Below are 11,325 nucleotides of genomic sequence, written 5' to 3' on the forward strand. Positions count from 1 at the left end.
GTCCGGCCGATGATGATAGTTCGGCTATCCGGACACCCCCTAGTCCGGAACTCCCTCAGTAGCCCCTGAACCAGGCTTCAATGACGACGAGTCCGGCGCGCATGTTGTCTTCGGCATTGCAAGGCGGGTTCTTCCTCCGAATAATTTATAGAATATTGTTAACACCAGGACAGTGTCTGGCTCTGTAAAAATAAATTCCACGTACCACCGTAGAGAGAATAATATTACACAAGTTCAATGTGCTGACGCATTTTGTGGCGCGACGTCACACCACTATCAAGCCTTTACTCAAATTGTTTTTATTGTTCCACCTCAGCGCGTTTAGCGAGGCGGTTTCCCTGGCACGTCTTGTCGAACCAGAGATTGTGTTCCCCTTATTCCGGGATTCCCATCAATATGGACGTGGGTAACCCAACCGCGCCATTGATTGTGACGCTTGGGAGATAAGCGAGTTTTACCAGGCCATTGGGGACACATGTTTTTGTCCATCCATATAAGGGGATAAAGATCCAACCCTTTTACCTGCGCCTTCTTCCTCCTTGGCTTATCCATCTCCGCGAACTCGAGCTCCAGCGCCCAAGTCCGCACTTCTCACCTCAACCTTCTCCAACTATGTCCGGAGCGGGAGGCAAGTGGATGGCCTCCTCCGTCACGGAGGGGCAGATCCAGAAGCTGCGTGACGCCGGATATTTGTCCAGCAACATCGCGCATCGGCTCCCCCACGAGGGAGAGCTCATTCCCACCCCCAGGCCCCATGAGAGGGTTGTATTTCTTCCCCATTTCCTCCGCGGACTGGGCTTCCCACTTCATCCCTTTGTCCGGGGGCTCATGTTCTACTACGGCCTAGATTTCCATGATCTGGCCCCGAATTTCATCCTCAACATCTCGGCGTTTATCGTCGTGTGCGAGGCCTTCCTCTGCATCCAGCCTCACTTCGGCTTGTGGCTCAAGACCTTCAGTGTCAAGCCGAAGGTTGTGAAGGGTAGCCAAGCGGAGTGCGGAGGCGCCATGGTGGGCAGGATGTCCCACGTTACTTGGCTGGAGGGCACTTTCGTGGAAACCATCAAGGGGTGGCAATCGGGGTGGTTCTACATCACCGAGCCACGTGACCCTGATTGGGTAGCGGCCCCCGAATTCAGATCCGGCATCCCTACACGGCTCACCTCCTGGAAAGAGAGTGGCCGGATCTGGGGGAATTCAGAGGAGCTGACCGGACTCCAAGCCTGTATCCAGAAGCTGGTGGACAAGAAGCTCAAGCTTTTCAACTTAGTCCAGGTCATGCTCATCCGCCGGATTCTCCCGTGCCAACGACAGGGTTTCAACATGTGGGAGTTCGATCCGGCGCAGCACCAGACTCTGAGCGGGCTCTTCGACACTACGTACGAAGACGTCTGGAAGGTGCTGAGGCTCCCGCATCCGCTACCGAAGATCGCGGATTCACCTCGCAGCGTCCGGCTGACGAGGTAAGTGATTTTGTCCTTTACGGAATGCTTGTTTCCATAGTTTGACTCTATGCGGGATCTAAACTCCCTTTACCTTTGACAGGACTAGCTGGCGAAGGCCGAACAGACCATCTGTCCGGCCCCATTGCCAGAGGACCCAGCGGACGCCCGCCTAACGGGGTTGCTGGCTCCGGCACCCCACGTGGTGCCGGAGAAGAAGGCCAAGAAGAAGGCCACGGGTACTCGAAAGAGTTCCCGTTTTCAAGTGGTATCGGATGATGAATCCGAGGCTGACTCCTCCCACCAAGGCGAGGAGGAGAAGAAGAAAGCCTCTCCCCCAGCGGGGGGAGGGAAGAAAAGGAAGGCCTCCCCAACAAGGGAGGCCGAAGGGTCCAAGAAGGGAAAAACTCTTCCCCCGGACTGCTCCACCAACGCCAGTGACGACGACGAGGACTGGCCTCCAAGGGCCAAGCCCCTGGCGAGATCGTAATTATCCTGGCGAGATCGTAAGGTTTTTCCTTTTCGCCACATAATGTCTTTCTAATGCCGCATACAACCCTGCAGTCCGCCCAAGGATGATCTTCCCGCTTCGTCGAGCGGGTCCTTAGGTGCGTCGGATATGGATTATCTTACGACTGCCTCCACACCCCCCCCTCGTGGTGCGGATGATGCCGAGGTGGGATCCCAGGAAGGGACCCACCAGGAGGAGGAGGCCCCGGAGGTGTCACAAGACAACCTCCCGGACTTTGCACCGGACTCGGCCCCGGAACCCACAGTGGCTCCGGAGTCCGGCGGGCGACCGCATCGCAAGAAGGGCAAGACCGTGACGCCGGCTGCCTCCGTCCAACCGGAGGTGCCGGATAATTTACTGGAGGCACTCAACAGCGCCTCCGTCAAAGAGGAACACCGCACTGTTATGAGTGCGGTGATTCAAAAGGTTCAGCTCGCCAAGAGTGGGCTGACCGAAGCCTGCAGCAGCCTTCTAACAGGCTTTGAGGTAAGAATTTCAATATGTATAAAATAGTACCGCATAGACAGTAGCCCCTGATGCTCAGTTCGGTGTTCGGAAAGAAAAGCCGGACTGAGGATCTAAAAAGATATATGCAGGAGTCATAATAAATATGTCAATATGGGATTGCAGGCTGCGCTGCTGACCTCTGCCGCACTGACTGCGGAGGTCAATACATTGAAGGAAAGCCTCGAGCGGTCCAAGAACGAGCTCGGCCGTGCCAAGAAGCAGCTCGAGGACGAGGAAGGTGAGTAACACCTTACCAAAATTGTACCCTACAGAAAAGGATTTTGGTTGCAAAAAGAATGACAAGGATAACGTGGGTATTGCAGGGGCCACTAACGAGGTGGTGACCCTGAAAGAGGCGGTGACCGCGGCCGAACGCAATGCGGCCGCGGAGCGCACCGAGCGAGAGAAGCAGGAGGCGCGGGTGGCGGAGGTACAGCAAGAGCTCCAGGATCTCGTGAAAAAACATGAGAGCCTGGAGCGTGACTCGAAGACTCAAGAGTCTGAGCTTGCAACGGCTCTTGACAGTGCCAAAGCTGCTAAGGCCGAAGCCTACAAGGCCCTCCAGGAGATTGAGGCGGTGAAGAAAATAGCAGCAGGTAAGGCATTTTTCATGCAAAGTAAGCATGTGAGTGTTAATTACCTGTTGCTTACCCGAATTCGGAGCTCTCCAGGAGCATTCGCAGATCTTCCTCGCAGCGTGTCCGATGCTGCCGCGTTCTACCAGGCCGAGGAGGGGAGCTCGACGGAGAAGGTCTTCTGGTCTCAGTATGCTGAGGCCAGACATCCGGTACCCATTAGCGACCAGCTAAAGCAGCTGGTCGAGCTCCACAAGGCGGCCGAACAGGCCATGAAGGGCCTCATAGTTCGGCTGTGGCCTAAGGAGGCCATGCCTGGGAGCTACTTCGGCCTGGTGCAGCGGCTGGTGGATGCGTGCTCGTGGGTTGAAGTCATCAAGCACTCCTCTTGTATTGAAGGTGCCCGTCGGGCCCTTGCCCGCGCAAAGGTGCACTGGGGCAAGATGGATGCCCAGAAACTCGTGACGGACCCGCCACCAGAGGGCAAGGAGCATCGCACGCCCGAGATGTATTATAAGAGTGTGCTGAAGGGCGCCCACACTATTGCGGGTGAGTGCTCCAAAGATGTAATATTTGAGTAGACTCGCATTTTGTTATCCTATGCGCTAAAAACTTAGTTCATATGTGCTAAGCCATGCTCGTTAATTTAGAATATTACCTTCTGTGCGGCTGTTTATCAAATCTGAGAGATGGCAAGTCGTCGGCTTCAGCCCCCATGCCACGAGTGCTGGGGTGTTCGGGATAAACTTGAGCGCTCTTGTTCCCATTTTTGGGTCCATCTAGGGAGGCGCTCAACACAGCGAACAAGGCAACCGGACTTATAATGCTTGAACACTCTCACTTAGCCATAGAATTCTATAATTTTAAATTTCGGCAAAGCCCCTAGTCTTCGGAAGGCCGAATTTGGGGCACTATCCACGCCTGGGCTGGACAAGATCCGGCTCCTCGCTCTAAGCGGCATAGTCTTTAAGGACTCCCAAAAAACCTCTCGAACAGCGACCGGCTCTCGCCTCATCATGACGGTCAGTTTTAGCTTTCTCCACTGAGGCGTTAACCCAGCTCAACTGGGGCGCAATCGCAGTGGTTCTCCCAGTGCTACCTTAGCCGATACAACGGAACGTAAGGTACCAAAACATGGGAGCGGGGCAAACCCAACTATTGACCCAAGACATGATTCGGAGCCGATGCATATAATGCTATAAGTTCGGGGTGCCGCACTTGTGAAAGTGTTCGGACTTATCACACCATGATGCGGGAAACATAAGCCCCTGGTGTGTTTTTAACCGTACCAAAGTGTACGGATGCGACATGTCGTAAATGAACATATGTATAAAAAAGAAATGCAATTATAAGCAAAAAGGTGCTGCATTGTTTTATTCAAGAAGTGCTGCTATGAATGCAGAATGATACAAATAGTGCGATAAGCAAGGGACGGGACTGTTAAACATGTCCCCCTCCAGGGGTAGGCTGCGGAGTGGTGTATAAAAATGCTCGTAATGGAGACCACCTGTATATTCATTGTAGCCTTTATCCTTCCCTGGCTGTTGCATCATGAGTTCGGCAGGTCTGCTGCCGGACAGGGCCTCTGACGAATGGAGTCATGTGGGTAAAAAATGAAAGGAAAAAAGAAAAAAAGAACGACACACTTGAGAGCCCCTGGTGTGGTTGAGCCGCAGTCTGGGCTTATCATGGTCGTGCCCCTCTCCCCATGCCCATGGTATCTTCAGAGCATAATGGTGTACGCGAAGGACCTGTTTTGACGTTTTGCAGGGGCTGGGGTTGGGGCCGCACTGCTACGCGTGCTCGGAACGTGCCAGGTGGTCTTGTTGTAGGTTATTCCGGGCGCGCTTAGCTATGTCCGGCCGCTTAACGGCCGGACTCGAGAATTGCCTTAAGAGGCTGCATTGTACTTCTGCCACGAGAGCCGTTGTATGTTCCTCCGTTTGGGGAGAACGTTCAGTGTTTTTGTTGACCGTGATGACTCCTCGAGGGCCTGGCATCTTGAGCTTGAGGTATGCATAGTGCGGCACCGCGTTGAACTTTGCAAACGCGGTACGTCCGAGCAGGGCATGATAGCCGCTTCGGAACGGAACTATGCCGAAGATTAACTCCTCGCTTCGGAAGTTATCCGGGGATCCGAAGACCACTTCCAGTGTGACTGAGCCTGTACAATTGGCTTCTACACCTGGTATGACGCCTTTAAAGGTCGTCTTGGTAGGTTTAATCCTTGAGGGGTCTATGCCCATTTTGCACACTGTATCCTGATAAAGCAGGTTCAGGCTGCTGCCGCCGTCCATCAGGACTCTGGTGAGGTGAAATCCATCGAGATTGGGTCTAGGACCAATGCGGTGAATCCGCCGTGGCGGATGCTGGTGGGGTGGTCCCTTCGGTCAAAATTATCGGGAAAGAGGACCATGGATTGAACTTCGGGGCAACTGGCTCCATCATGTATATATCCCTGAGTGCACGCTTCCGCTCCCTTTTGGGTATGTGCGTTGCGTATATCATGTTCACCGTCCGCACCTGTGGGGGGAAACCCTTCTGTCCTCTATTGTTCGGCGGTCGGGTCTCTTCCTCGTCATTGCTATGCAGCCCCTTGTCATTGTTTTTGGCAATTAACTTGCCTGCCTGCTTGAATACCCAACAGTCCCTGTTGGTGTGGTTGGCTGGTTTTTCGGGGGTGCCGTGTATCTAGCACGAGCGGTCGAGTATTTGGTCCAAATTGGACGGACCCGGAGTAGTTCTTTTGAATGGCTTTTTCCGCTGACCGGGTTTAGAGCCTCTGAATCCGGCATTGACTGCCGTATCCTCACTATTGTCGCCATTGATGCGGCGCTTGTTTTTGTTATGACGCGACCTGCCATGTCGGTCCTTGAAATCCGGACTGCCAGAATTTTTGCTGAGGTTGTTGCTGCGTGCTAGCCAGCTGTCCTCACCCGCGGAGAAAGCGGGTCATGAGTGATGTGAGGGCTGCCATGGATTTCGGCTTTTCCTGTCCCAGGTGCCGGGCAAGCCACTTGTCGCGGATGTTATGCTTGAAGGCCGCGAGGGCCTCCACATCCGGACAGTCGACGATTTGGTTTTTCTTGGTTAAGAACCGTGTCCGGAATTGTCTGGCCGATTCGTCTGGCTGCTGAATTATGTGGCTTATGTCATCAGCGTCTGGTGGTCGCACATACGCGCCTTGGAAGTTATCGAGGAATGCGGCTTCCAGGTCTTCCCAACTCCCAATTGACTCTGCTGGCAAGCTGTTAAGCCAATGTCGGGCTGGTCCTTTAAGCTTGAGGGGAGATATTTGATGGCGTGAAGATCGTCACCGCGGGCCATGTGGATGTGAAGAAGATAGTCTTCGATCCAAACCGTGGGGTCGGTGGTGCCATCGTAAGATTTGATATTCACGGGTTTAAACCCTTCGGGGATTTGATGATCCATTACTTCATCTGTGAAGCATAGTGGGTGTGCGGCGCCTCTATACTGGGCGATATCACGACAGAGCTCAAAAGAGCTTTGTCGGTTTTGTTCGGCCCGACCGGACTTACTGTGTCTGGCTCGAAGGTTGTCGTCACGTACCGTGGGGCGCCCACGCGATCCATAGATCGATCTTGATTGTCTTGCCTTATCCTCCAATATATCTCGCAAGTCCGGAGCGTTCCCCTGTGGCCTTGTGCTTTTTGAGCGATGCCGGGGTACGGGTCTAGTGAAGGGCCTAGAGGCCTCTCTATCGCGACCACGGGGTGGTCGGTCAGCCGTATTGTCTCCTGGTGATGCGGGTTCATACGCTTCCTCCTCTAATCGGGGGAGCAGCTTGCGTTTAGGGTAGCTTTTGGAGGGTCGTTCGAGCTCATGCTCTTCAGCCGCGAGGACTTCAGTCCATCTGTCGGCTAGCAGATCTTGATCAGCTCTAAGCTGTTGCTGCTTTTTCTTGAGGCTGTTCTCCGTGGCCATAAGCCTGCGTTTAAAATGCTCTTGTTCGACAGGATCCTCAGGGACGACGAATTCAACGTCGTCGAGGCTTGCCTCGTCTCCGGAGGGAGGCATATAATCCTCTACCTCTTCTTCTGCCGCTCTCTCATGAGGGCTGGCGTCTCCGTCCTCCTGCGCTGCATCTTGCTGGAGTGGGTTCTATTCGGCACTTTCCAGTGTATTATTATCTCCGATGCCAGAGTCTTCATTCTTTCTGTGGCGGGATTTAGAGCGGTGCCGCTGATGCCGGCGCTTGGGCTGCTTCTTGGAGGGGTCATCCTCCGCTGTTCCTTCGCCATTCCCATCCTTTGGGATATCCACCATGTATATGTCATATGATGAGGTGGCTTTCCACTGCCCAGTAGGCGCTGGTTCTTGGTCGTCTCCGGCATCATCGTCCATACCGTCGATGTCTTCAGAGTCATAGTCTAGCATGTCGGTTAAGTCGTCGACAGCGGCTACCAAGTGGGTGGTGGGTGGGCTTTGAATTTCTTTGTCGTCCGCATCCCAACCATCTTGACCGCAGTCCGGCCAGGGCTCTCCTGATAACGAGAGATACTTTAGCGAACTCAAGATGTTGCCGAAAGGTGAGTGTTGAGAGATGTCCGCTGCGGTGAACTCCATGATTGGCGCCCAATCGGATTCGATCGGAGGGGGAGCGGGAGGTTCGGAGTCCGGCAAGGAGTCTGGCACCTCGGAGTCACGAGCTTCATGAGGGACAAGGTCATTGTTCGGCTCTATCTCCGTAGAGGTTGCAGCTCCCGAGGCGGTGTCTAGCCATCCGTCCTCGACCTGCGCAGCCGGCTCCGAATTGATGATCGGAGCGGGTTCGAGTGCGGCCTCCAGGGTACTGTCCGGCTGCAGAGCTAAATCATGCTTGCCGTGACAATGAGGCACGCTCATCTGTGGCTCGAATCCATCGAGGATCAAGTCCCCACGGATGTCGGCCGTGAAGTTCAAACTTCCAAATCTAACCTGACAGCCAGGGGCGTAGCTTTCGATCTGCTCCAGTTGGCCAAGCGAATTGGCCCGCAGTGCGAAGCCACTGAATACGAAGATCTGTCCGGGGAGAAAGGTCTCACCCTGGACTGCGTCGTTGATGATGATCGAAGAAGCCATCGAGCCTATCGGTGACGACACAGAGGAACTCTCAATGAAAGCACCAATGTCGGTGTCAAAACTGGCGGATCTCGGGTAGGGGGTCCCGAACTGTGCGTCTAGGCGGATGGTAACAGGAGACAAGTGACACGATGTTTTACCCAGGTTCGGGCCCTCATGATGGAGGTAAGACCCTACGTCCTGCTTGATTAATATTGATGATGTGTGTTACAAGAGTAGATCTACCACGAGATCAAGGAGGCTAAACCCTAGAAGCTAGCCTATGGTATGATTGTTGTTCGTCCTATAGACTAAAGCCATCCGGTTTATATAGACACCAGATAGGGCTACGGTTACACAGAGTCGGTTACAATGGTAGGGGATCTACATATCCGTATCGCCAAGCTTGCCTTCCACGCCAAGGAAAGTCCCATCCGGACACGGGACGAAGTCTTTAATCTTCTATCTTCATAGTCTTGGAGTCCGGCCGATGATGATAGTTCGGCTATCCGGACACCCCCTAGTCCGGAACTCCCTCAGTGGTACCCAGAGAAACTGCTCTTTTGTGCAATCTCTCTGTGTAGCCCGGAACCTCGCCGAACCCTGGCCGGAACTTCTGTCCCCCGGAACTTCCGGGCTCTGGAACTTCCGTCCCCTGTTTCAACAGCTTCTGGGGTACTACAAAGTGGATGCAAACTATCTGTGTAGCCCGGAACTTGGCCGGAACTTCTGTGCGTGACCGGAACTTCCGGGATACGCAGAAATCTGCCTCTAACGGCCAGATTCCATCCCCGCCTATAAATAGCATTCTTGTTCCTCACGAATAACTTGACGACTCCATTTGTCTCACCTCCATTTTCAGACCTCGATTTCTTGGAGGTCTCCCTCCTTATCCACCCAAAGCTCTTGATCTTTGGGAAGCAAAGGAGAAGTGCTCGAGCTACACATTCACCAAAGAGAAAGTTGATTCACCCTTGTTTTTGTGGTGCGTCTTGTTACTCTTGGAGGTTGGAGACTCCTAGGCGGTAGGAGTGCTCCGGCAAGGAATAGGCCATTTGATTTCCCCCGGAAAGTTTGTGAGGATTTGGAGACCACCCCAAGGTCTACCACTAGTGGTTGAGAAACGCCTTCATGGTGTTGTCTCAAAGGGAGAATAGGGTGAGCCTTCATGGCATTCGTGTGCCTTCGTGATAACGTCCACCTCACCAACGATGACGTAATTTCCCTCCAAGGAAGTGAACGTCGACATACATCCTTGTCTCTCGGAGTTGCGGTTATTTCTAACCCTAACTCTCCACTTGAGGTTACTTGTCTATTAGTCTTTACTTATATCATATTGTGCTTTCTTATTCACTTACTTGTGTTACTTGTTTACCTTGCTTAGCTCTTAGCATCAAACTTGCAATTGTTAGGCTCACTTTCATATTCCACATTATTGCCTAAAATTGCTAAGTAACAATTAAAATTTGTAATTTTACCTATTCACCCCCCTCCAGGTCCATCTTGATCCTTTCAGACGCTGGTGACGGGCTAGTGCTTGGACGAAGATGGAGGGGGTGGACAGGCGGCGGCGGCGGCTACAGAGGTAACAGTGATAGCGGCCGAAGAAGAGTGGCGGCAATGGCCTGGCAGCGGCGGTTGCGGGTAGGTTGGTAGTGCGGCGGGGGTGCTTGAAGTAGGCGAGGAACCCGATAGCATGACGAAGACCAGCGCGAATGATGGTGTTCCCACGCCAAGGGAGGCGGTGCGGTGCATACCACGAGAGGTCGACGCGCGGGGACGACGGTGAACCGCATGCCGTGGCACTACGGCTCGAAGGGGCGATGCAGCGGCGGCAGGCAGGTCGGGACGACGGCGGAAGACCTCGGGGAGGTTGTAACGACCGCGAGCCACAGCCCTACAGCCCGAAGGGGCAGCGCAGAGGCAGAGCGCGGGTCGGTGCAACCACGAGGACGTCCTCAGGGCTGTGGAGGGACCCCGTATCACAACACTACGGCTCGAAGGGGCGATGCAGCGGTGTCGTGTGCTATGTCTTGAGCTTGCTTTGGTTTTCCTTGAAGAGGAAAGGGTGATGCGACAATAGTAGCATAAGTATTTCCCTCAGTTTTTGAGAACCAAGGTATCAATCCAGTAGGAGGCTCCTCAAAAGTCCCACGCACCTACACAAACAAACAAACAACTCGCAACCAACGCAATAAAGGGGTTGTCAATCCCTTCACGGCCACTTGCGAAAGTGACATCTGATAGAGATAGTATGATAAGATAAATATATTTTTGGTATTTTATAATATAGATGCAAAAAGTGAAGATGCAAATAAAAGTAGATTGAAAGCTTATAAGATAAAAGATAGACCCGGGGGCCATAGGTTTCACTAGTGGCTTCTCTCAAGATAGCATAAGTATTATGATGGGTGAAGAAATGACTGTCGAGCAACTGATAGAAAAATGAATAATTATGAGATTATCTAGGCATGATCATGTATATAGGCATCACGTCCGCAACAAGTAGACCGACTCCTGCCTGCATCTACTACTATTACTCCACACATCGACCGACTCCTGCCTGCATCTAGAGTAATAAGTTCATAAAGAACAGAGTAACACATTAAGAAAGATGACATGATGTAGAGGCATAAACTCATGCAATATGATATAAACCCCATCTTTTTATACTCGATGGCAACAATACAATACGTGCCTTGCTGCCCCTGCTGTCATTGGGAAAGAACACCGCAAGATTGAACCCAAAGCTAAGCACTTCTCCCATGGCAAGAAAGATCAATCTAGCAGGCCAAACCAAACTGATAATTCGAAGAGACTTGCAAAGATAAGTCAATCATACATAAAAGAATTCAGAGGAGATTCAGATATTTCTCATAGATAAACTTGATCATAAATCCACAATTCATTGGATCTCGACAAACACACCACAAAAAGAGTTTACATCGAATAGATCTCCACAAGAGAGGGGGAGAACATTGTATTGAGATCCAAAAAGAGAGAAGAAGCCATCTAGCTAATAACTATGGACCCGAAGGTCTATGGTAAACTACTCACAACTCATCGGAGGAGCTATGGTGTTGATGTAGAAGCCCTCCGTGGTCGATTCCCCCTCCGGCGGAGCACCGGCGAAGGCTCCAAGATGGGATATCGCGGATACAGAAGGTTACGGCAGTGGAAATTGTGTTTCGTTGGCTCCCTGGATGTTTTTGGAGGAAGAAGTATGTTG

The sequence above is a fragment of the Triticum dicoccoides genome, chromosome 2B, assembly GCF_002162155.2.
Source record: "Triticum dicoccoides isolate Atlit2015 ecotype Zavitan chromosome 2B, WEW_v2.0, whole genome shotgun sequence".
NCBI classification, from domain to species: domain Eukaryota; kingdom Viridiplantae; phylum Streptophyta; class Magnoliopsida; order Poales; family Poaceae; genus Triticum; species Triticum dicoccoides.